Below are 24,319 nucleotides of genomic sequence, written 5' to 3'. Positions count from 1 at the left end.
GCCAGAGCACAATTTCTGTTCTCATCCTGAAGGAAAGTTCTTAACCCGAGGTACTATTTCTGGGTTAGCGGAGTCTGTAACCTGAAGCATCTGTAATCCAACGTACCACTGTATGTGTGTCTGCAGGACTGCAAAGCGGAGCCACGCTCTCCTAACTGAGACAGCTGCTGCAGAAGGAAACCATGGTCAATAGTATTGAAAGTCACTGAGAGGGTGAGGAGAATTAACAGTTGGAGGATGGATGGCGGCTAACAGATTGAGGTTGAATCCCAACAAGACAGAAGTATTGTTTCTGGGGGACAGAGGGTGGCCAGGTATAGGGGACTCCCTGGTTTTGAATGTGGGGTCAGTTGCGCAGCCTGGGAGTCATTTTGGACTCACAACTGGCCATGGAGGCACAGGTTAATTCTGTGTCCAGGGGCAGCTGCCTACCAGTTCCATCTGGTATGCCCGCTGAGACCCTGCCTGCCTGCACACTGTCTCACCAGAGTGGTACATGCCCTGGCTATCTCCCTCTTGGACTACTGCCATGCTCTCTACATGGGGCTACCTCTGAAGGTGACTCAGAAACTACAACAAATCCAGAATGCGACAGATAGACTAGTGACTGGGAGCAGCCACCGGGACAATATAACACCAGTCCAGAAAGACCTATATGATCCGAGCACAATTTGAAGTCTTGGCGATGACCTTTAAAGCTCTAAATGACCGCGACCCTGTATACCTGTATACACCCCCGTCATTCAGCCCGGACACTGAGATCCGGCACCGAGGGCCTTTTGGCAGTTCCCTCACTGTGAGAAGTGAGGCTACAAGGAACCAGGCAGGGACTTTGATGCAGAGTTTCAAATCCAGAACTGGATATGCAAAACAGGAAGTCTCATTTTATGCTTGCATTCATCTCTCACCAGGTTGGGAACTGATATGAACAGACTTGCAAATAAGAGACAAAAAGCTACTTGTGAACAGAGAGAGAGAGAGAGAGAGAGAGAGAGAGAGAGAGAAGTCCACCTGCCCACACATATGTAGATTTAAAACACACACAAAAACCTTTTAAAGTCCTTTAATCTCACGTCCTTAAAAGCAACGATGTAAAGATAGCTGTTCTGGGGTGAATGTAGAAAAACACGGTAACTTTGTGTGTGTTGTGGGGAGGAGTGTTTTCCATCAAAGGTATATTTGCCATTAGCCCATCAAACTTGCTGGAGGGAGTTAGAGGTGCTGTTTGGAGGTGCCCACGCTGATCCAAGTTCATTTAGCATATCCGGAGGGAGGGGGGGAGGCAGAAAGGGAACCAAGCGACGAAATTTATTGTGCACAAAGGCAGATATTCATTAATCTCTTTTCAAACTGCACGTTAAGGTTGTTTAAAGAACTGTGGCCCTCTTCCAGGAAGGTCTGTTGAATATGTGACAGAAAAGGGCGACTTGCATAAATGCAGTGGGAGTCTCAACGGGCTCTGACATTTCTTTGTCTCCTCAGGGAAGCCGGTGTTTTAGATTAGTTTTGTTAGCCCTGCAGTTGCTGCATGCTGATTTACTAAACTCTGATGCAAGTACACCCCCCTTTCCAAAATAATTAGCTTATCAAAGATCACTTTCTCCCATTGGCTTCTCTACCCACTTTTTAGCATTATTATTAACTGGCTACATATATGTAGCCATCTTACAAAAGACAGTATCTTCATGCTTTCGCTTGTATGCAGAACTTGCTGAATTTAGGGTTGTGTCTGTCTGTGTGTGTGTGTGTGTGTGTGTGTGTGCCTGTGTATGCAATCCCCTTCTTTTTTAAAAAAGAAGAAAACAGACAAGATTTTTAAGTTATTCAGTTGCACCCACTTTCACCGTAGTACTTCCAGGTGTTGATATGATGGCTCTCAAAGGGTGTGGCTCAGCACATTGGTGTGGCAGGAGAGGATGGCAAGTTTGCAATCAGAAACAGTATCTTCTCTCCAAGAGCATTGGCTGGCCTTCCACAGTTCTCCACGATATATTGTTGTGAACAGGGATTTTCACCTCTGACAAATATGAAGGATCAGAAAAGAGAAAGCCTTCTTTGTGCTGATGAGGAGATGAATGTTTGCTTGACTCAGATGATACCTAATATAAATGAGATTACCTGCCAAATGCAAGCTCACAACTCTCACTGAGTTTGTAGTTATGGTACATATGCAAGAGGCTCGTTTATAATTATATTTTGGGAATGATTCGTATTCTTACGTAGTTGCCTTGTTCTATAATTTCTGGATGTCCCATGATATAATAAAGTAGTTGCGTTCTATGTTATAAATCAAGCACTGTTGGGAGTTGTTGTCCAACCCCCAAAGTATGTCTTATCGATAAAAAAATCGGTGTGGTATGATCAATTTTTTAGTCTGAAAGTGTGGCCCAGAGAACCACTGTATTATCAGAAACATGTCTGCGCAATTATCTTCAGGCTGCTACAGTACGAGGTGAAAGGTGTGCCTATCTAACATATCACTGCCTGTAATTTTCGCACCTCAAGTCCCACCATACAGTTTTCACCATTATAAGAACATTAAGAAGAGCCCTGCTGGATCAGGCCAACAGACCATCTAATCCAGCATCCTGTTCTCACTGTGTCCAACCAAATGTCTGTGGGGAACACGCAAGCGGGAACTGAGCGCCACAGCACCCTCCCCTTCTGTGATTCCCAGAAACTGGTATTCAGAAGCATTGCTGCAGAGGCAGAGCACTGCCATCATGGCTGGTAGCCGCCAACAGCCTTTTCCTCCATGAATCTGCCCAATGCATTTGTAAAGCCACCTAAGATGGCCGCCATCGCTGCCTCCTTCAGGTGCAAGTTCCACTTTGAATTATGCACTGTGTGAAAAAAGGTTGTTTCTATGCGCTGGATCCTCAAACGTATCTACTGTGGATCACCAGGAGATCTACCCAATCTACCTTATGCCCACTTTCATCATACAGGGACACTCCCCAGGAGCCGTGATTGCCAGCTGTATTATGTATATATTTATATATAAATAAAAATGGACTCAGCATCTGTGTAACTATTACATGCCAGCTGTCCTGATAATAACAACGTGCACACACAGCTCCATATCACCCAGAACAAGGAAATGCATCACGTGTCCAAAGTAAAGCAGCAGTGGGAGTTTGTCATACATGTGGAACCTGTCCATAAAATACAACACCTGTGCAACTTTCCTATTTTATTTTTTCTGTTTCTTTTAATCTCCCAAAAGCATATGGAAATGAGATTTATTTCTAGTCTGGTGCTCATATAGAAGGCAGGTCAACCTGCTCTTACCTTGCCAATGACAGGAATATCAACAGAACCCCAGGTATCGGCTCCCTAGGTGAGCCATGCCTGGAGCAAAATCAGCTGTAATAAATCCCAGGAACTGGAAACAAATATTTAAAAAGCAACATTGGCAGAGGAAGCGGATCCAACACAGCCCCAGAGTTGCATCAAGCATTTATGCTTTGTAGCTAACAGGTTTTAAATTTATTTGGAAGATGCAGGGCAGGTAAAAGGAAGTTCTTCACACAGCACGTGGTTAAACTATGGAACTCACTGCCACAGGAGGCAAGGATGGCCACAGGCTTGGAGAACTTAAAAAGAGGATTAGACATATTCACGGAGGACAGGGCTAGCAATGGCAACTAGCCAGGAGATAGTGTGTGCCTCAACCGCTGGAGGCAGCAATCCTCCTCTAAATACCAGTTGCCAGAAATCACAGGAGGAAAGAGTGCTGTTGTGGTCAAATCCTGCTTGTGGTTTTCCATATGGAGCATTTGGTCAGCCACTGTGAGAACAGGATGGTGGACTAGATGGGACATTGGCCTAATCTAGCAGGCTATTCTTACGGCCTTCTGTTCTCGTTTTTTTAAAACACAAAACATTCACTAATCTCCAATTTAATTTTGTGTCTTTTTAAAAAAAGTATTTATATTTCTATACTGGCTGTCACATAATCATATCCAAACAGTGTCCATGAATGGAAAAAATACAACCATAAAAATTATACAGTATGAGTAAAAAAAAAAAAAAGTGCAATACAGCATAATGAACAATGAAAATAATAAAGGCTGGTGCCCAAAACCTTAGCAGCTGGCATCAGGAAGGGCCAAGCAGCAAGGCAAACAAAAATGTTCTCAACATGCACCAATACCAGCCAAAATAACCATCACCAAACACGGGAAAATAATAGATAACACTCTTAATGGAGGACATGTTAACTACTATGTTTATTTTTGTTAACGGTACAGTCATACCTCAGGTTGAATTAGCTTCAGGATGAGTATTTTTGGGTTGCGCTCTGCGGTGACCCGGAAGTAACGGAGCGCGTTACTTCTGGGTTTCACCGCTCGCACATGCGCAGATGGTCAAAATGACGTCACGTGCATGCACAGAAGTGGCAAGTCGCACAGACGCACAGAGACGGGTTGCGTTCGCTTCAGGATGTGAACGGGGCTCCGGAACGGATCCTGTTCACATCCAGAGGTACCACTGTACTGACTTTTCACAACTAGATGGAATAGCATCATCTGCTAGTGTAATTGATAGGCTCTCTTTCCTCTGGCAACCAAATCAAGCGATAATGAAGGTTTCAAGCTTGTCTGAGACAGTTTAGCAGAAAAGAAGTTGGAGAATTGGGGGGAGGGGGGAGCGGGACCAAGCCAAGTTTCCTTTTCTTCCTTTCCTTTCCTTTTCTTCAATGGGGTTCCTACTTCTGGCTAACAGTTTCAGTAGTAACACGTCTCCATAAGATCGTTTGCCTTTCTAATGAAAAGCTACAGGTTGCATCTCAGCTGGCGAAAGATCTTTTGTCAAAGCACAATGTGTTACACAAACCGAACCAAAGCACTGAGAAGTATACACTGCTGAGTTCATTGGAGCTTATTCCCAAGAAAAACAGAGCATAGGATTGTGGTCGTGCAGATCCTAATAAATTGAGTATCATGCTACATACTGCTCTCTCTCTCTCTCTCTCTCTCGCTCTCTCTCTCTCTCTCTGTGTGTGTGTGTGTGTGTGTGTGTGTGTAGCTAATTAATAATGGAACAACACAATTGCCTGTATTTTTGTTCAGGATGAGCTCCTGCACTTCAAAATCTACTAGTATGTGCTGTCCACATTGGGGTGGGGAATCAACATTATATACAATAAGGGAGTAAATCAGCAGGTGCTGACTCTGAATGAAGAGCAATCCAGATAACTAGGATGGGGTTTCTTTTCCCCCTTTCAGAAAGATTTAAGGCTAGTCGGCTTACTTAACCTTAATAAAGGGGACAGTTCAGCATTCTTCTAGTATTTTAAAGCTGCATTCTTCCTTATCACTCATCCCCCCCCCCCGGCTTCTGTGTGGCCTGTATAGTTCCATATCTCCATTGAAATGCCTTGCAGAAATGCCTTTTTTCTTCTTGCGACGTAAGACACTGCCATTGTGCTGAGAGACTTGCCTTTTCCAAGAGAGCAAAAATCTCCGGAGAGCGAAGTTTCCAGATCTGAATGCTTAATTTCCTATTCTCTCTCTCAATGGGGAAGAGCATTTGACAATATTGGATCTGGGAGTTTTCCCTCTCTCTTTTTGGCAAATCGCGCTCGTCGATCTTGTAGCAGGCACTGTTACAAGTCAGCTCAATATCTTTAATATCTTGGGGGTGGGAGGGCAGGGGCAGGGAGTCGCTCCATCAGAAGAAGAAAAAGACACATTTTACTACTGGCATTAATGTTGCATTGGCCTAGCGTGACGCCGACTCTCCTAGTTATAAATAGAGTGCATTTGCACCTGTACTCTCAAACAAGGGCTCATTTGGCTTCGGCAGTAACTTCAGCCGAAAACTCACTTCTATGCTGTCCACTTTACCAGCTTAACTCCTTACTGAGTTGGAAGGTCAACCAGTGCAGAGCTTAAGTCAGGGACTGGGAACTTCAGGCCTCTCTACTGAGCCCTTGGGACTTGCCCCAGGCCACGCCTCCTCTCGCCAGAACAGCCCTGCTTGATACCCCCTCCTTGAGTGTTTTTGCCTAGCTGGAATATGTCCTTGAACTCTGATCATGCCTCTTGTTTGTCTGTCTGTCTGTCTGTCTGTCTGGATGCTAGAGAGGGTTGGGTGTGGGTGCAGAAAATAACCTATTGTAAAAAGGCAAATTTTTACATTTGTTACCCTTCTAGCAACGGGACTGTCAGGGACTGGCTGGATGAGGAAGAGTGGTGGGTGCCGCCTGGCCTAGAGCCCCCCAGGGATGACACAGAAGATGACTTAGACCCTGGATCATGGTGGTGGGACACTGGAGAGTTGCGTGGCGAGTTCCCGCCTCCCACCAGGATAAATAAAGACACGAGACACCATAATTTAAGGTTAATTGGGCGAATTAGGCCACAACTTTATTGAATTCAGGAATGAGAGGCATTGGCTTAGGCATTGGTCCTAACGACTATCCGGCTCCAGCCCATTTGCTGGAGACACGGGGAAGGTTTAACACTATATTGGGGGAATTAGGCCACAACTTTATTGAATTCAGGAATGAGAGGCATTGGCTTAGGCATTGGTCCTAACGACTATCCGGCTCCAGCCCATTTGCTGGAGACACGGGGAAGGGTTAACACTATATCGGGGGAGTCTCCTGCCGAGGCACATCGACTAGGAGCTCCCCCGGGTCACCGCTCTGGGGCGTGCCTTTGGCCCTCACCTCCATAGGCTTCAGACAGGGCCACGCCCCCCGGAGTCCTTTAACGGACCACCCTTCGCTCACTGGGGGGAGGTGATGGCGTTCCTCCCCCGAGCCCCCTCTGCGCCGGCCCTAAATAGGACAGGCCCACACACCCCCAGCCAGCTGATTGGCTGGGGGGGCAGGCCCGGCCGGGATTCCCCTGCTCTCGCGGGGGCTGCGACCAGCCCCCGCTCATGTGGGGTGGGCGTGAAGCCTGCAACCCCACCTCCTGGGCAAGCCGGAAGTGGCTTAGCCTGGGGGAGCAAGGAGTCACAGTGTGAGCACAGACTCAGGCAGAGAGGAGTCAGAGGTTGCCCTTGCTACCAAGCAGCAGGACAGCCCCAGTCCTGCTGGCTCTCCTCCTGAGCTGACACCCCGCTCAAGGAGAGTCCTGCGTGTTGATGATGAGTGGAGCAGACAGGCCCAGAGGAGGAGCCCATCCCCTCAATATAGCCTTTGTCTGCTTGGGAAGGATCCAGAGTGGGAGGCTAGAGGGGAAGGGGGGAGCAACATCTCCAGCTGAAGAAGTTGAGCCTGAGTACAGTCATACCTCGGGATAAATATGCTTCAGGATAAGTATTTTTGGGTTGCACTCCGCAGCAACCTGGAAGTAACGGAGTGCGTTACTTCTGGGTTTCGTCTCTCGCGCATGCGCAGACGGTCAAAATGATGTCACACGCATGCACAGGAGCGGCAAAACATGACCCGCGCATGCGCAGATGCGCTGCCGCATCTTACGTTCTATTCAGGATGCGAACGGGGCTCTGGAACGGATCCCATTCGCATCCCGAGGTACCACTGTAACTGTGTTGCGTTGTTACTTTCTGTGAATAGAAGCAAATTGCATTTCGTGCCTCACGTTCTTCCTGCCCTTGCCTGATGGCTCCTTGACCACCACAAGCACACGGAAACCTGCCTAAAAGGGAATGCAGCCATCCGACTGAAAACAGCTGTCCCACCCTGAACGGATAGCAGAGCCCTATGCAAAACTAGAGGCTACATTTTGTCAGATGTATTGTGCACTACTTTTTGCAATGGATGAATTGGAAACATTTATGCAAGCCACTTTGGAACGTATAATCTATAAAAGTGTCCATATGACATAATTGCAAAATAAATTATTAAAAATGCAAAACGCTTTTCCTTAAAAGGTATAAATTTTTGCATAGAGTTCTAAATCCCACAGTAATGGATGCAGAGGTTAAAGGAGACAGAGGCTTGAGAAGTGTCCAGTGGTGCAGTCCCATTTATGCAGAAGTAAGCTCCCTTATTTTTGGCAGGGCTTCAGCCCAGGTTAAGTCTGCATAGGCGGCAGCTTAAATGTCCTTTCTTGGAGAAACCAGGAAGGATGGAGCCTTCTGAAATGAATAATGCATCCTTTGTAATGGAACAGCAAGCTACTAAAAGTGGGCCATCTTAATTTCCAGGAGCATGAAATTTATTGTCACTTGCAGGCCAGCTGGGAATAATTTATGCATCTTCTATTAAGAAAATATTTTTAATTTGAATTTGCATAATTTAGCCATTAAGACTAACCTTGGCAAAGTCCTTTTTGGAGCGTGCCAGGCCCACAGGTATATGTGTAAGAAGTATCCAGCGAACACAGACACATTACTAAGTGAGCAATTAAATTCCATTGTGTTTTTTCTCCCCCAGCATGCTACCATATGCACAACAACTGTCCCAAGGACCAACCCTATTGGCTGGTACCTGTCCTGGCAGCTCCCATTGGCTTTGACTTTCAGAGATAAGGTAGCCAGTTATACATCTCCCCCAAACCAGGAAATGCATCTGCAGGGCAAGAAGATGGAAGACGTGACATTTGCATATGCCAGTTGATTGAATAGATGCAAATTCAGAAGCAACGACTGTGATTTCCCTATGAGTAATGGTTGCAGCATTTGGGGCATTTTCATTTAGAGAAACGGTGGGTTGACATGAAAGACATTTAGAAAATTAGGCATGGCATAGAGAAAGTGGTTGTAGATAAAAGTTCCTTTTCTCCTCTCTCATAGACTAGAATTTGGGGACATCCAGTGAAGCTGAATGTTGGGAGACTCCAGACAGGACAAAGCCAAGTACATAGTTAAACTCTGGAATTTGCTCCCACAGCAGGTAGCAGTGGCCACAAAACTGAGTGGCTTTAAAAGAGGATTAGACAAGATCATGGGACACGGGTGGCGCTGTGGGTTAAACCACAGAGCCTAGGACTTGCCGATCAGAAAGTCGGCGGTTCAAATCCCTGCGAAGGGGTGAGCTCCCGTTGCTCAGTCCCTGCTCCTGCCAACCTAGCAGTTCGAAAGCACGTCAAAGTGCAAGTAGATAAATACGCTCCAGCAGGAAGGTAAACGGCGTTTCCGTGCACTACTCTGGTTCGCCAGAAGCGGCTTAGTCATGCTGGTCACATGACCCGGAATCTGTATGCCGGCTCCCTCGGCCAATAAAGCAAGATGAGCACTGCAACCCCAGAGTCGGTCACGACTGGACCTAATGGTCAGGGGCCCCTTTACCTTTACCTTTATGCATTACCTTTACCTTAGGCAAGATCATGGAGGAGAAGGCTAGCAGTGGCCACAGCGGGAGGCATTGGCCATGCTAGCTGAAGCTAATGGGGGATGTAGCCTGAAATTTCTGGAGGGAATCAGGTTGGGGAAGTCAGGTCAAGTGGCAGCAGCTCTCCAGGGATTTCAGAGAAAGGTCTTTGTCCGCCTTACCTTGATATGCCGGGGATTTAACCTGAGATCTTACCATTGCAATATGCCTTGATGCCACTGAGATAAACCCCTTCCTGATATATATATGTGCAATAGACACAAGAGACATGCATCACCACTCAGAATGAAGACGCTTGCTTTCTACAGATTTGGGGTATTAGGTTGTGCTATAATAATTTTAAGGTCATATATATATAAAATGAAATGTTCATAACTATATATATAAACCACATGTCTGAAACCCCATAGAAAAGGTCGTGAACAAATTTACCTCAAATATTTCTCTGCAAGGTCAAAGTGAGAAACCTCCCCATTGTCTCTTTCCTCACAAATCCTGTATTAAGAGCACATTCAAGATATAAACAGGGTGTGAGCCTGTAATCTGTGACCTAGATTCAGGAATTAAGTACAGTGGTACCTCAGGTTAAGAACTTAATTCGTTCTGGTGGTTCGTTCTTAACCTGAAACTGTTCTTAACCTGAGATACCACTTTAGCTAATGGGGCCTCCTGCTGCTGCTGTGCCGCCACCACACAATTTCTGCTCTCATCCTGAAGCAAAGTTCTTAACCCAAGGTACAGTAGTACCTCGGGTTAAGAACTTAATTCATTCTGGAGGTCCATTCTTAACCTGAAAGTGTTCTTAACCTGAGGTACCACTTTAGCTAATGGGGCCTCCTGCTGCTGCTGCTGCGCTGCTGCCGCGCAATTTCTGTTCTCATCTTGAAGCAAAGTTCTTAACCCAAGATACTATTTCTGGGTTAGCGGAGTCTGTAACCTGAAGCATCTGTAACCTGAAGCATATGTAACCCGAGGTACCACTGTACCTGTAATAACAAAAGAGTGGCCAAAACGCAGATGATGCAATCAGGTAACTTGCCAAACAGGAGATAAACAACACATTCAGATTTCTGTTGTAGACCGTCTTTTCTGTGATGTAGGTATGATGTATCTGGGGGTGGTCTTGGACTCCAGGGTGGGCAATTTAAAATGTCAATATAAGGGCAGGCACACCTTTGTTCTGGGTCCTCCTCCTCTCTCCTGCATGTGGCAGAGCACCCTGTTGCAACAGTTAATAAAGATCAGGCTTACTAGCTGCTTTGCTTCTCAATATTCTCTGGTTGGTCTCTGTTATTTTCTCCTATCAATAGAGAACCTACAAAAGGACTCTCTATGGGCTCTTGGGTACCCCAAAACGGAAAAGGAGCAGTTTTCCCCCCCTTATATCAGTTGAAGAATAGTAAATCGGGACAAGATACAAACTAAATAAGGATGGTCCTAATGAAGTGAGATAGCTGGCGTATATACCGAATAAGGATGTTTTGTCTGAGAAGAGCAACTTCAAATATCTGGTGTGGGTTTTTCCCTTTGCATTTTCTCAACCAAGTTAAACTTGCTTTTTAAAAAGACCAAAAGAAAGACAAAAGAAAGCTCATGCCAATGCATGAAGTTAAACCAAATCAATGAAAGTGCATTAACTTAGAAGCCAAAAAAGAATCCTTCACAATTACAGCACATGGGGGTCAAAATGAAAAAGAAAATGGCTTTTCTCTCGCAGGCCGTATAACATTTCTAATAACCTCGTTTCTCCCTCCATCATCTCTCATTACGACAGAATATGAAAACAAGGGGAAAGCCTCAGGAAAACGCACCTCGCTTGTCCTGGGGCTTTTGATGACAGGAATGGCAATTTTGTCAAATCCTGAGATCTAGACAAACAGAATCGACATTTCCAGATCGCGCTTTTTTTTATTAAATTCACAGCTAAAGTCCACGTTTAAACGTCTGCACTTCGAAAGGCATTCCAAAAGCACCGAGGCTCGGAAAGGACTAATAAAGAAAATCCAATCCATTCACAGGGTTTGGCCTCTCTGGCCCTGAGAGGCAGCAGAAGGTCTTCCCTGCAGGGCAGAGATTGGGGGGGGGGGCGCGATATTTTGACACTGTTTGCATTTAAAGGTAAACCCACATCATTTGCACTTCTAGAAACAACACACAAATCAAAACATGCCCCTTCACAATTTGTGCTTCTCCTAATTTTGCAGTGCAGGCAACAAATGCATCTACTGGTGTACATACACATATTCATGAAAATAACAATAAAAATGCCTCATTTTAGGGAAAACGGCTTTGCGAAAATGTGTATATTGGTCAAAATTGCATGAAAAATATTAGGGGGGAAATTGCACTAAAATGCTGATGAATTTTCATGAGGACCTCTTTTTTAAAAAGAAGAAGAAGCAAGGAGCCTATCTCTTTCTGCCACCTCCTAAAACATAATTTTACCCAGGCATTTTCTGACCCACGTTTTAGCTATGTTTAGCTATGTTTTATCTTACACTTTTCTTGTTGTCGTATATTGCTTAGTTAGTTTGTTTTTTTAAGTGGCCTAGAAATCAAATCAAATAAAATAAAATCAATAAATATTTTGGGACAAATCTCCAAAAACAGCTCAGTGAGGATTGAATATCCTTGGTGGACCAAGTGGTGTTTGGTGTGTGTTTGTAGGGTATGTGTGTGTGTGAGAGAGAGAGAGAGAATGAGAGAGAGACAAACAGACATAGTAACTTGCCCTTTACAGAGTCAGACTATTGGTCCATCTACCTCAGTACTGCCCACACTGACTGGCAGCAGCTCTCCAGGGTTTCGAACATGGAGGTCTCTACTAGCCCTGCATAGAACTGCTAGGGATTGAACCTAGGCCTTCTGCATGCAAAACAAGAGCTTTACCACTGAGCTATGTCCCTTGTCTTGTAAAAACAGGAGTGCAGGACACTGCCTTGTACCTGCCCAAGCCACTGGTCCATCCAGCGCAGTATTGTCTACCCTGACCGGCAATGTCTCTGCAGGATTTCAGAGAGGGGTCTTCCCAAGCCCTTTTTGGAGATCTCAGGGACTGAACCCGGCACCTTCTGTGCAAAAAGCAAATGATCTTCCACTCAGCTATGCAGCTTCTCCATTTCCCCTGGAATGGAACTTGGGGAGCCTGGAGTGAGGAATTTGTTTCTGTTTTATTGCATTTGCTATCCCACCTTTTCCTCCAAGGATCTCAGGGTGGCATACGTAGTTGTCCTCCTCATTAAACCCCCAGAACAAACCACTGAGGTGGGTTCAGTTGGGAGGCAATGACTGGCTCAAGGTCACCCAGGGAGCTTCATGGCTGAGTGGGGATTTGAACCCTGACCTCCCAGGTCCTAGTCCAACGCTCTAACCGCTACACCACACAGGCATCCCTGAGAGCAGAAGCACTTGGCGCTGCAGCGTTTTGTTCCCGAGTCACACTTGCCGTTCCCTCTAGGAACAGACTTTGTGGTCCTGGCAAGTTCAAACCACAGTTTAGCAGACCCTCTCTATGGCTTCCGTTCCTCACCTACTTCCCAACATGTAGGCTGAATTTCAGCATGAAAGCCTTCCATCTCTTTATGTCCCTTGGCCTAGACCTGTAGCCAAGTTTACAGACTTGGGTGGACAGTTCCAGCCTCAGGATGCAGAGTTCTCCATTTCAAGAAGCTGGAAGGAAGAAAAAAACAACAACCCTATGTTTTACCTAGAAGTAAAAGCCCACTCCTGCCAACCTAGAAGTTCAAAAGCACATCAAAGTACAAGTACCGGTAGATAAATAGGTACCACTCCGGCGGTAAGGTAACCGGCGTTTCCGTGCACTGCTCTGGTTCGCCAGAAGCAGCTTAATCATGCTGGCCACATGACCTGGAAGCTGTACGCTGGCTCCCTCGGCCAGTAAAGTGAGATGAGCGTCGCAACTCCAGAGTCAGTCATGACTGGACCTAATGGTGAGGGGTCCCTTTACCTTTACCTAAAAGCCCACTCTGAGGAGCTGCGTAGCCATCGTCTACCCCAGCCTTTGCTTATGCCCCAAAGCACCACATAGTGCCAGTGGCCGGGTAGGGAATACAGTTGTGCGACCGCTTCTCCAATACCACAAAGATAACATAACAAAGGAAGAGAAGACTCCCTGGAAAAGACCCTGATGTTGGGAAAGATGGAGGGCACAAGGAGAAGGGGACGACAGAGGACGAGATGGTTGGACAGTGTTCTCAAAGCTACTAACACGAGTTTGACCAAACTGCGGGAGGCAGTGGAAGACAGGAGTGCCTGGCGTGCTCTGGTCCATGGGGTCACGAAGAGTCAGACACGACTAAATGACTAAACAACAACAACATAACAAAGCCTCTTCCCCATACCGATTCACCATAGTGAATTATGATAGCAAGTTAGCAGATAGCCTCATCTCTGTCCTGCGAGATTCACAGGAACCGTATCAATGGCAAGCCGTATGTATTTATATATAATAGATAAAGCCAAATTGTTGCCATCCACTTCTTTGCACTTCAAGGGAAATTTTATGTTTGCCCAGCCATCACCGGCACTTGCTGCTGTTCCAGTGCTGCATTTATATTTGATACTATTAAAAGAGGGGATGAAAAAGACTTTTAGAAGTGCTAGTGAAATATTTATAGAAAAGCACAGAGAACCCGTGTCAAGGGGAAGAGAGGAGAATAAGGGGGAAGGCTTCCATGTGTGTGAGAGAGACATATAAAGAAAGAGATCACACACATGGCTATTTTAAACTAGATATAGATCTAGTTTAGATCTAGTATAGTCAGTGTGGTATAGTGGTTAGAGCATCAGATTAGGACCTGGGAGACAGCCGGGGTCAAATCCCCACTCTGCCATGAAGCTCACAAGGGGAGACCTTGGAGACCAGTCACTCACTCTCAGCCTAACCTATCTCACTGGGCTGTTGTGGGAATGGAGGGGAAGAACAATGTACATTACCCTGAGCTCCTTGGAGAAAAAGGTAGGCTAGAAAAGCAAGCCACTTACCACATGAGTAGGGATGGGGAAATCTGCCTATTTTAGTTTCTCTCTGTTTCTACTTTTCCCACTTTTAAGTCCAGTTCTCTACACTTCCGTATCAGTTTGCGATTTTTAAAAAGTCGTCCTGAAAATTCACCAGCATTTTAGTGCAAATTTCTTCTAACGGACACATTATTTTTTTGCATGCAATTTTGCCTAATATGTACATTTTCGCAAAGCCGGTGGTGGTGCAGTGGTCAGAGTGTCGGTCTAGGAGCCGGGAGACCAGGGTTCAAATCTTCACTTGGCCATGAAACTCGCAGGGTGACCTTGGGAGGTCAGTTGCTAACATTCCTCACTGGGTTGTTGTGGGGATTAAATGAGGAGGGGGAACCACGTCTGCTACCTTGAGCTCCTTTGAGAAACAGTGGGATAGAAATGCAAATAAATAATAAAAATAATAAATTAATGCATTATTGTATATTGATTTTACTAATAGATGCATTTTATCCACACTTAACCCCAGTACATATGCTGTTTGTTCCCACTACCTGAAGAACTGCAAAATTCAGAGATGTGTGCATTTCAAAGGAAGACTGTTTTCTGGTTCAGGAAAGCTTATTTTGTGTTCTTGGTGGTGTTGGTCACATTCCCAGTTGCTGCCAGACAAAGTTCTCCACCTTCAGGCTCCAGAGTTCTGGGTTGGACCTAATTCTCAAATGACCTCAGATGTTGCATGAGGCTAGGAGTGAAAATTATACTTGTACTGTAATTAATACATCCAATATGCCTCACTCTCCCTCGGACCTTCTCTCTCTCTTACACACAGAGACAATCCCATTCCAGAACTGTTCTTGCCCTTTCCAGAAATTCATTTGCCACTGTGAGCGGATGAGAAGTGGAAAGACCCATTTATGAACAGTCTGGACCAAGTCAAATCTTCCAGAAATAAAACACTGAATCCTAATTTGACCTCCACTTCTTACACTGGGGGACGGTGCATCTTTGCTGGGGTGGTGTGGGGGGGAGCATGCAGGGCACTGAATCTGATTATCTCAGAAGTAGAACTCATGCAGATTGGGACGTTAATCTGCTACGCACACATTCAGTAGCAATCCTTGAATTTTTGAGCATCTCAGTTTACAGCTGGGCCTCCTCAACCTGTGACCTGCCGAGCCTAAAGCAACACACTAGCCATGCACAGCAGCCCACCGGGGGCTCGTTAAACCTCCAGTTTTTGCCGCTTGCTCCCAGAATCGCAGAAATGTGGTTGGTAAGCACCAAGTGAGCCCCTGCGCATGACTGGTGAACCACAGCCTCCTGCAGGCCTTGCAGAGTTTCTCCTGCAAGTTCCAAAGATCTCAGAAACCACAGTAACTCAGAACAGGGCTTTCGGTGTGGCTGACCCTGTTCCATGGAACAGCAGACCCTCCAAGTGTCCCTAATTTCCAGGGGTGTCCCTGATTTAGAGAAGTTGTCCCAGTTTCTGATTTGATCCTGGAATGTCCTGCTTTTCCTGAGGATGTACCTATTTTTACTGCAGAAATGTTGGAGGGTATGGAGTTATGCGACTCCCCGAGCCAAGGAGATAAGTAAATAGACAACCTTTAGATGACATCTGAAGGCAGCCCTGTATAGGGAAGCTTTTTAAATGTTTAATGTTTTATTATGTTTCTATATATGTTAGAAGCCACCCAGAGTGGCTGGGGCAACCCATTCAGATGAGCGGGCTATAAATAAAATTAATAATGATGATGATGATGATGATGATGATGATGATGAAGAAGAATAGGACATCCCTATTTTTGTCGGAGGAATGTTGGAGGGCATGTGTTTTTGTTCTGACAGCTTTTCATAGCTGGATAAATGGGTTTTACCACAAGTGGCCACTTGTTATGGTTTTAGTCAGTGCTTTTTTTCTGGAGGGATGCAGGGGTATGCATACCCCTAAACATTTTGTGAATTTAAGGGGAGAAGAAACTTTTTTTTTTTAAGGTTCTTCTCTAACATGGTGAATCGTCAGTTCTGTTGCTACCCCCAATGGTGGCCTCATTTCCTGTCATGGTGTTTCCTGAGTCTCAGACGGAAGCGAGTGTTTAATGTGTGAAGCAGTGTGGAATTTGGATGTGTGGTGCTTTACTGATGAACGTTTGGCCTCGTTGAGGGGCAGTATTTCAATATGAGTAATGCATGTTCTTTATACTTTTGTCCATTTACGGTACATATTTATTTTTCCTGATTTGAACTATAAAATGGTGATTTTCTTGATTCAAAATGAGAGTACCCCTAAACATTTTTTAGAAGAAAAAAAAAGCACTGGTTTTGGTGTTATTTTAAATGTATTGGTTTGGTTTTGTGATTTTTAACTGTTTTTAATTATCTTCTGTGTGTAAAACAAGAGTCCTTCCTGGGGAATAGGAAAGACTTACATCTGTCTGTGAGCCTAGGGAGCTTCTACCAGAACAGAGAATCCTGGGCTACTTGGACAAATAGTGTGGCTTGGTGGGTTCTCTCTGCTGGAATGTGTCCTTCAACTCTTGCCTCTTGCCTGTCTGGATGGAGGACAGAGAAGAACATGTATAGAAACTAGCCTATTGCACAAAAGTAAAATTTGCCTTCATTGCTCCACCCACTTTAGCCTCTGGCCCCGCCCACCACTGGCATCTATTCCCCCCAGCAGCACCCCCCAAAAAAAGTTGTTCTTGGGCTGAAAAAGGTCCTCAACCCCTAACCACATTTAGCCCCACCATAGCATCCCACAGCTATAGATATACAGAGAAGAGCCAGAGTATTGGACCAGGACTGGGGAGACCAGGGTTCAAATCCCTGCTCAGCCATGAAGCTCAGTGAGTGACACTGAGTCACTCACTCACTTCTGGACTACCTCACAGGGCTGTTGAGTGGATAAAAGAGGAAGAATAACTTTGTACGCCACCTTGAACAACTTGGAGGGAAGGTGGGCTGCAAATGCACTAAACAAACAAATAAAGCAACAACAGCAACCAGCAGCAGCAGGGCCATAGCTGGGGGGGGGGTGAGGTGGGGCACAGGTGTGGGGTGGGCACAAAATCAGCTAAAAATATGTCCATAAATAAAAATATTGATTATTGCCTCATAAGAAAAGGTTTCTAATAGAGGGTGAATTGAATGAGTGGAGAAGGGGGTCGGAGGAGAGGCAGAAAGAAGAGTTCATTTGTCCATGGCTAGGGGGTGCAATCTGGACGGTTCTGCCAGGGGCGCAAGATCACCTAGCTGTGGCTCTGACCACCAGAACAATAAAGATATATAGGTATGGATTAAATCGTCCATAAGGTGCTGCAGGCAGCTCTCTGCTGGCCCAACATACCCAAATGATCTATGTGTAGAGAAATTATCTGAGAAGGGGAAGTCCAGATACCTTCTGTCTCTCTCTACTGCTGATTTTCTCATCACACAAGTCGCTGGCCTAAATGCCGTTGGGACAAGCTTGAGATGGACGGGAAATCTGGAGTTTGAAAACATAAGCTCAGCTTCCTGCAGTCTAAAGAGTACAGCAAGCCTATTACATGCCCTGCCTGCAGACTCTTAGGCATGTGCATATAAATACATGCTTTTTTATGGCAGTCTTGGTACAACTAGCTAGAGCCGGCCGGTATTAAATAAGTCACCTGCCACATCCAGCCAGCATTTGCTCCCCTGGATGGTTAAAATATGAGCCTTCCTCACTGAAGGGCTTCCTTATTCGAGCAGCACCTTCACTCTCCAACTCCTTCCTGGCTTGTTTATTTTGCTTAATGGCTTACCTGAGACCGTATATTTGTTCTTCAATGTTTTAAACATCCACGGTGCTTGAAAGCTAAAGACAGCTTGCTCAAGCAACGCAAAACCCGGGGCTCTGCCAGATGGCCTGTTTGTTGATCATCCATCCAGATTTGCTTGCACAAAGATCACATGGAGGTGAGACAATATATGGTCCTTCCTGAGCATTTGTCGTGATTTATTTGCATAGAGGTCGTAAGGCAATGAGCCTTTGTACGGATGTCATTGTTTGGGTGGTGTTTCCATCTCTTCTCATTGGCTATTAGCCATGTGGGCTGTGTTCCGCCTCCCCTGTTGGAGGCAGCAGGCCTCTCAGTGACACTAGCTGAGCATCACACGTGGAGAGAGCGTGCTGTTGAGCTTGGATCCTGTTTGACCACTGTATTTTAATACTTTGTTGGAAGCTGCCCAGAGTGGCTGGGGAAACCCAGCCAGATGGGCGGGGTTTAAATAATAAATCATCATCATCATCACCACCACAGGTATCTGGTCAATGGCTGTGAGAGCAGGATGCCTGCACTAGATGGGTCTTTGTTCTGACCCACCAGGGCTTTTCTTACGTTCTAAAGTGAAAAGGAATTGGCCACTCATCCTATTTCATCCAAACTCAAGACACAGTGCTCAGGCTAACAAGTTTTCCTATCCGTTCATGCCTTGGACATACTTGCCAGGTGCCCCTGTTTCAGTTGCAGAGGCTAAAAATGCTGGTTCAAATTTTTCGGCCACCCAATGTCAACAAAAATGGAACCAGGTGCTGAAATTGCCAGTTGTTTTGCTTATTCATCCCATGCCCGAATCGGAAATCACCCCAGCCAACATAACCTGTATTCTCTGTTGTTGTTACTTGCAGTCTGCAAATGATACATGCTTCGTTACCACCCCACCCTGTACCATTTGTCTTGCTTTTCCTTTGTATTGAAATGAGCAGGGTGGAAGAACACATAACATGACACGACCGTGCGATGACTAACATCGGGGGAGTGGGGGTGGACAAACTGCAGTGGAACAGAAAGGGTGCTTTGTGTAGGACAGAAAGGAAAAGAATGCCTTCTTCTAACTCTAAACCCTGGGGTGCCTTCAATGGAACCATGAGGTTGCATCCTTACACAGCCATACTTCCTCAATAGTTTGTCAGCTTCACTCTCATTGTCCCACAACTGGGGCTTTCAGGCATTTCGAGTCCTACATGGAGATGTCTGGCACCTTATGCCTGCAAAGCAGATGTTCTACACGGGGCTGGCCCACTCACGCAGCGAGATGTAGTAGCCACTTCAGGCGCTGGAAGCCCCTGAGGCACTACCACCTACACTGCCTGCATGGGTGCCAATTTCTGGTAAGATCATATGAGAGTGTTCCAAAATCTCACAAATCTCCAAAATCTCAGAAAATCTCACAAGATCTCACGGAATGCAGGAGGTCTTATGAGATCTCACCGGAATTCTGCACAGATGGTGCCAACAGTGAAGGCATTGTGGCAGTAGTGACAGCATAGGTGGGCATTGTGGCAGTGGTGGCAGTTGTGGGTGGCACAGTAGCGGTGCCAACAGCAGAGGTGTCAAGGTGGGCAGAGCAGCAGAGCAGCACTTCTCATGTTGCCTCAAGTGTTGAAATGGGGCACAATGCCCCTGGCTTTGTTGTTGTTTAGTCGTGTCCGACTCTTCGTGACCCCATGGACCAGAGCACACCAGGCACTCCTGTCTTCCACTGCCTCCCGCAGTTTGGTCAAACTCATGTTGGTAGCTTCGAGAACACTGTCCAACCATCTCGTCCTCTGTCGTCCCCTTCTCCCTGTGCCCTCCATCTTTCCCAACATCAGGGTCCTTTCCAGGGAGTCTTCTCTTCTCATGAGGTGGCCAAAGTATCGGAGCCTCAGCTTCAGGATCTGTCCTTCCAGTGAGCACTCAGGGCTGATTTCCTTAAGAATGGATAGGTTTGATCTTCTTGCAGTCCATGGGACTCTCAAGAGTCTCACTGAGCAATGACCCTCCCCTAAATTCCCAGGGTTCCCTGAGAAGAGGTATCAATTGTTAACCATTCTGAAAATTGTAGCTCTGTGAAGGGAATAGGGTTCCCCTAAGAACTCTTGGCATGCTTAACAAACTACAGTTCCCAGGATTCTTTGGGGGAAACCATGACTTTTCCAAGTGGCATGATGCTGTTTTAAATGCATAATGCAGGTGCGACCTAAGATTGGGAGAAGGGCAGTAGCAGAGCATCTGCCTTGAATGCAGAATCAAGTTCAACCTCTGGCATCTCCAGGAAGGTATGGGAGATACCCCTGCCTAAAATCCTGGTGAGCAGTTGCCACTCAGTGTAAACAATACTAAAATAGACTCGGGATAAGGCAGCTTCCTGTGTTCCTATGGTTAAGGCTCAATCCTAAGCATGGAAGTAAGTATGATAGTGGGAATATTTCTCCAAGAGATTGGAACATTTTGTATCTGCACTTACTCTTTTTAATAGAGAGAGGGAGAGAATGTGGGTTTGGAATGATGCTTTTTTTGTCTCTCTTCCCTTGATCTGCATTTTCAAAAAGGGTTGCAGTCAGAGCCTAAATCCTTTCAGCCATATGTTTTAAGTGGGGATGCTGAGACATAAGGGACGTGATTTAGGGAGGGAAATTACTTAGAAAACCACCAAACCCTAGCTGTGAAATAGATCTGAATCACACTGACCACAAGCTATCTATTCTACATTATTCCTGCTTCAATTTTTTGTTGCTTTATAAAGCCAAGCGGTTACTGCAATGAAATGAAACGTTACTGTGAGCAAACCATGGAACGTGTTCCAAAGGAGGGAATAGCCTAAATTGTCTGTATCCCACCCTTTCGCCCTGCACTATTAACAAATTAGAGGGTTTTCTGGTGGGCATTTTATCAGATATGAACTTCCTCTCTTCACTGCCCCCCACCCTTTTCTCTCTTTCTCACCATCTCCCACTATATAAATTTATTGAACTCCCAAAAGAACATTGCCATTCAGCCCCATGTCCTTCTCTTTCATTTATCCACTTCCACAGCACCAATTTTCAAAAGAAACTTCCCAGCCAAATGGAACAAAGTGGAAATCCTGAAAAGATTTCTGTGGATGCCCTCCTGCACATAATTTTACCCCTCTCCTCTCTTTTTTGCTCTGCCCTCTCTACCAACTGGCCATGAGACCCTGGCATCCCTACAGGAAGCCTCCTTTATGGACGACTCCTCAGGTCCTAAAAAATTGAAACAAAAGGGGGCAAACTTTGCAAGCTTTTCAGGGGAAAGCGCAATGGCTCAGCTGCCAAATCCAACTGTAAAAGGGAAGACCAGCCTCACCTGGGAAAAAACAGGTTATTTGAGAAGAGAGTTTGATACAACACATTTTGAAGTTGTGCAAATGCATGCTTCCTGCGGGTGGAGGGAAAATACTGCTACTTTCACAAGAAACTACCTAATTTGCACTTCTCGAACCAACATACAAACTGAAAAGCAGTTGTCTTTCCAAACTTGCACATCTCTGAATTTTACAATGCAGTCCTACGATAAAACAAGGTGTACAAAAATACATTCCATTGGGGTGGGGTGTAAATGTGCATTAGCAAACATATATAATCACAAAAATCAAATACATAATTGCATTCTAGCACAGAAAATTGCCTGCAAAAACATGTATATTAGTCAAAACTGCATAGAAAAATGTGTTTAGGATAAAAATCACACTAAGATGTTGGTGGATTTTCATGAGGATTTTTTTATTTAAAATAATAATCACAAATTGCTGTAGAATTGTCGAGACCTGAATTTAAGACTTGGAAAAATGAGACTTTCTGAGAACCAAAACTGATGGATTCATTCATCTCCAATACATGCTAGATCTTATGTAGTCTTATGTAGTAAGTGCACAAGTAACCTTTTATATTAACAATATATGCATGAGAAAATAGTTTCCCCATGTCCTGGAGGTGAAAGGACCTGTCATACCGGTGCTTTTTTTCTGGGGTACTCAAGCATATAGAGTACCGACACCTCTTTTTTTTTCTAGAAGAAAAAGCATTGATCATATCCCAGGTGTTGTTGTTTAATCGTTTAGTCGTGTCCACCTCTTCGTGACCCCCTGGACCAGAGCACGCCAGGCACTCCTGTCTTCCACTGCCTCCCGCAGTTTGGTCAGACTCATGTTTGTGGCTTCGAGAACACTGTCCCTCATTTTTGACCACATCCAACTTACCCAGGTTCATGGTTCTTACATTCCAGGTTCCTATGCAATATTTTTCTTTACAGCACTGGACTTTCCTTTCGCTTCAAGGCATATCCGCAACTGAGCGTCCTTTCGGCTTTGGCCCAGCCGCTTCATCAGCTCTGAATCTACTTGTACTTGTCCTCCGCTCTTCCTCAGTAGCATGTTGGACGCCTTCCGACCTGAGGGACTCATCTTCCAGGTAGATCCACTGAAATCATTGATTTTAGTGGGTCTACTTAGTTGGATACCACGTAGTCAGATACCACCCCTAGAGATTTACTTTATGAGAAGGAGAAAGTGATATGGTGTAGCCAGTTGGATTATTGCTATGGGTGCATTTCTAAATGCTTTATGTTCAACGGTGCCAGAGTATTTTGCAGCGGCATAAGAGCACAGCACAACTTTCACTGTATGAGATGGATGGGCAATTCAAATACGCAATTCAATCTAAGGGTTTCAGGATTGGCAAGAGAATGTACTCTTCAGTTCACAGGGCAGGTGTTGGAGCGCTGTAACAAATCAGCACACTCTAACAAATGAAGACATACGCCAAGTGACATTGTGTACAATACCCAGTCGGACATATATTCTGTAAAATTAATGACGCCGTGTCAAATCTGCACAGCGCTTGAATTTAAATTAAATCATATGCAGCCCCCACCCCTCAAACAGGAGTTTTATTTTCTGAGATTCTAATTCTATATGCCTTAAAGAAAAGAGACCCATCTGAATATGGGTTTTCTGTTTGTTTTGGTTTGTTGTGGGCTGAGATCAATGTATAGAACCTTGATATGTATGCAGCATTTTGGTACTTTGAGTAAAATATTATTTTTAAATGCCATGCAGCATAAGATACCAATGTATAAAATCTCATACTTTAAGACAATTGGGAGCAATGCATCAAAAAATAACATTCATTGGGGTATTGGGACATATTTATCCAACATCTGATGAATAAAAATAAGCTAAATACTAAAGTTTGCCTATTTCTTTGACAATTGATCAAAATTTGTTTTGGTTTAAATCGGTGGTTCCCAGGCGTCTTGGGGCCACCACTCCCTTGGTTCGATAAACACCCCCAGTACCCCCTGCCCTATCCTATATGTGTCATTTTTCAGCATAGCAGTTTGCACAATCCAATAAGGAAAACAATAGCACAATAAAATTCAAAACAGGAGCAATTAAGAGCACAGCATTGCACAATCCCACTAAAACCTTTTAGCTGAATTTATTCAACGAAATGAATTAACTTGATCTAGTGATACCAGATTTCCAAAGTCTGATAGTCATTTACGCCTCCTGCCACCCCTTTGCCTCTTAGGGCCTCCCTCGGTAATCCCAATGCTCACTTTGGCAACCACTGGTTTAAATGGTGGGGTCACAAGGGATGGGTATGCTTTGAGGAAGAAAGGGAGGTGTTAAGGGGCCCACTGACACCCTGTGGCTAGAAACCTGGAGCCAGCCCTGCATAGGCAACTGGTCCATCAAGCTCATCATCTATCCCAGACATTCCCAACTTGGTGACCTCCACATGTTTTGGAATATGACTATTGCCATCTCTGACCATTGGCCATTCTGGATGAGGTTGATGGGAATTGGAGTCTAAGAACATCTGGAAGGGAATCAAATTGGAGAAGGCTGGTCTGGGCGGACCAACAGTGGTTCTGCAGGGTGTCAGAGAGGGGTCTCTCTCAGCCCCACATAAAGATGCCAGGGGTTGAGCCTGGGACCCATTGCATGCAAAGCAAGTGATCAACCACTGAGCTGCAACCCCTTCCCTTTTGCTGTGGAGGCTGGGTGTAAACATACCTCTCTCAAGCTTTGCAGAAATCCTCAAAATACATGGAAAGTCTCCAGAGCTGGACTGCACCATCTCTTAGGGCAGGGGTGGTTAAACCGTGGTGAACATTCAGATGTTGTTATAAAGCCAATTATCCCTGACCATTGTCCATGCTGGCCAATCTGGGGGGCCCAGCAAATGTGGCCGATTGGAGTTGTAGGCCAAAACATCTGGAGAGCTGCCCCTGCCTTAATGCTTGTGGGCAACAGGAAATTGCTAGTTTTGATCCCAAAACT

This window comes from Podarcis vaucheri, assembly GCF_965113315.1.
Source record: "Podarcis vaucheri genome assembly, chromosome: 7".
NCBI classification, from domain to species: Eukaryota; Metazoa; Chordata; class Lepidosauria; order Squamata; family Lacertidae; genus Podarcis; species Podarcis vaucheri.
This window is presented reverse-complemented; position numbering follows the sequence as displayed.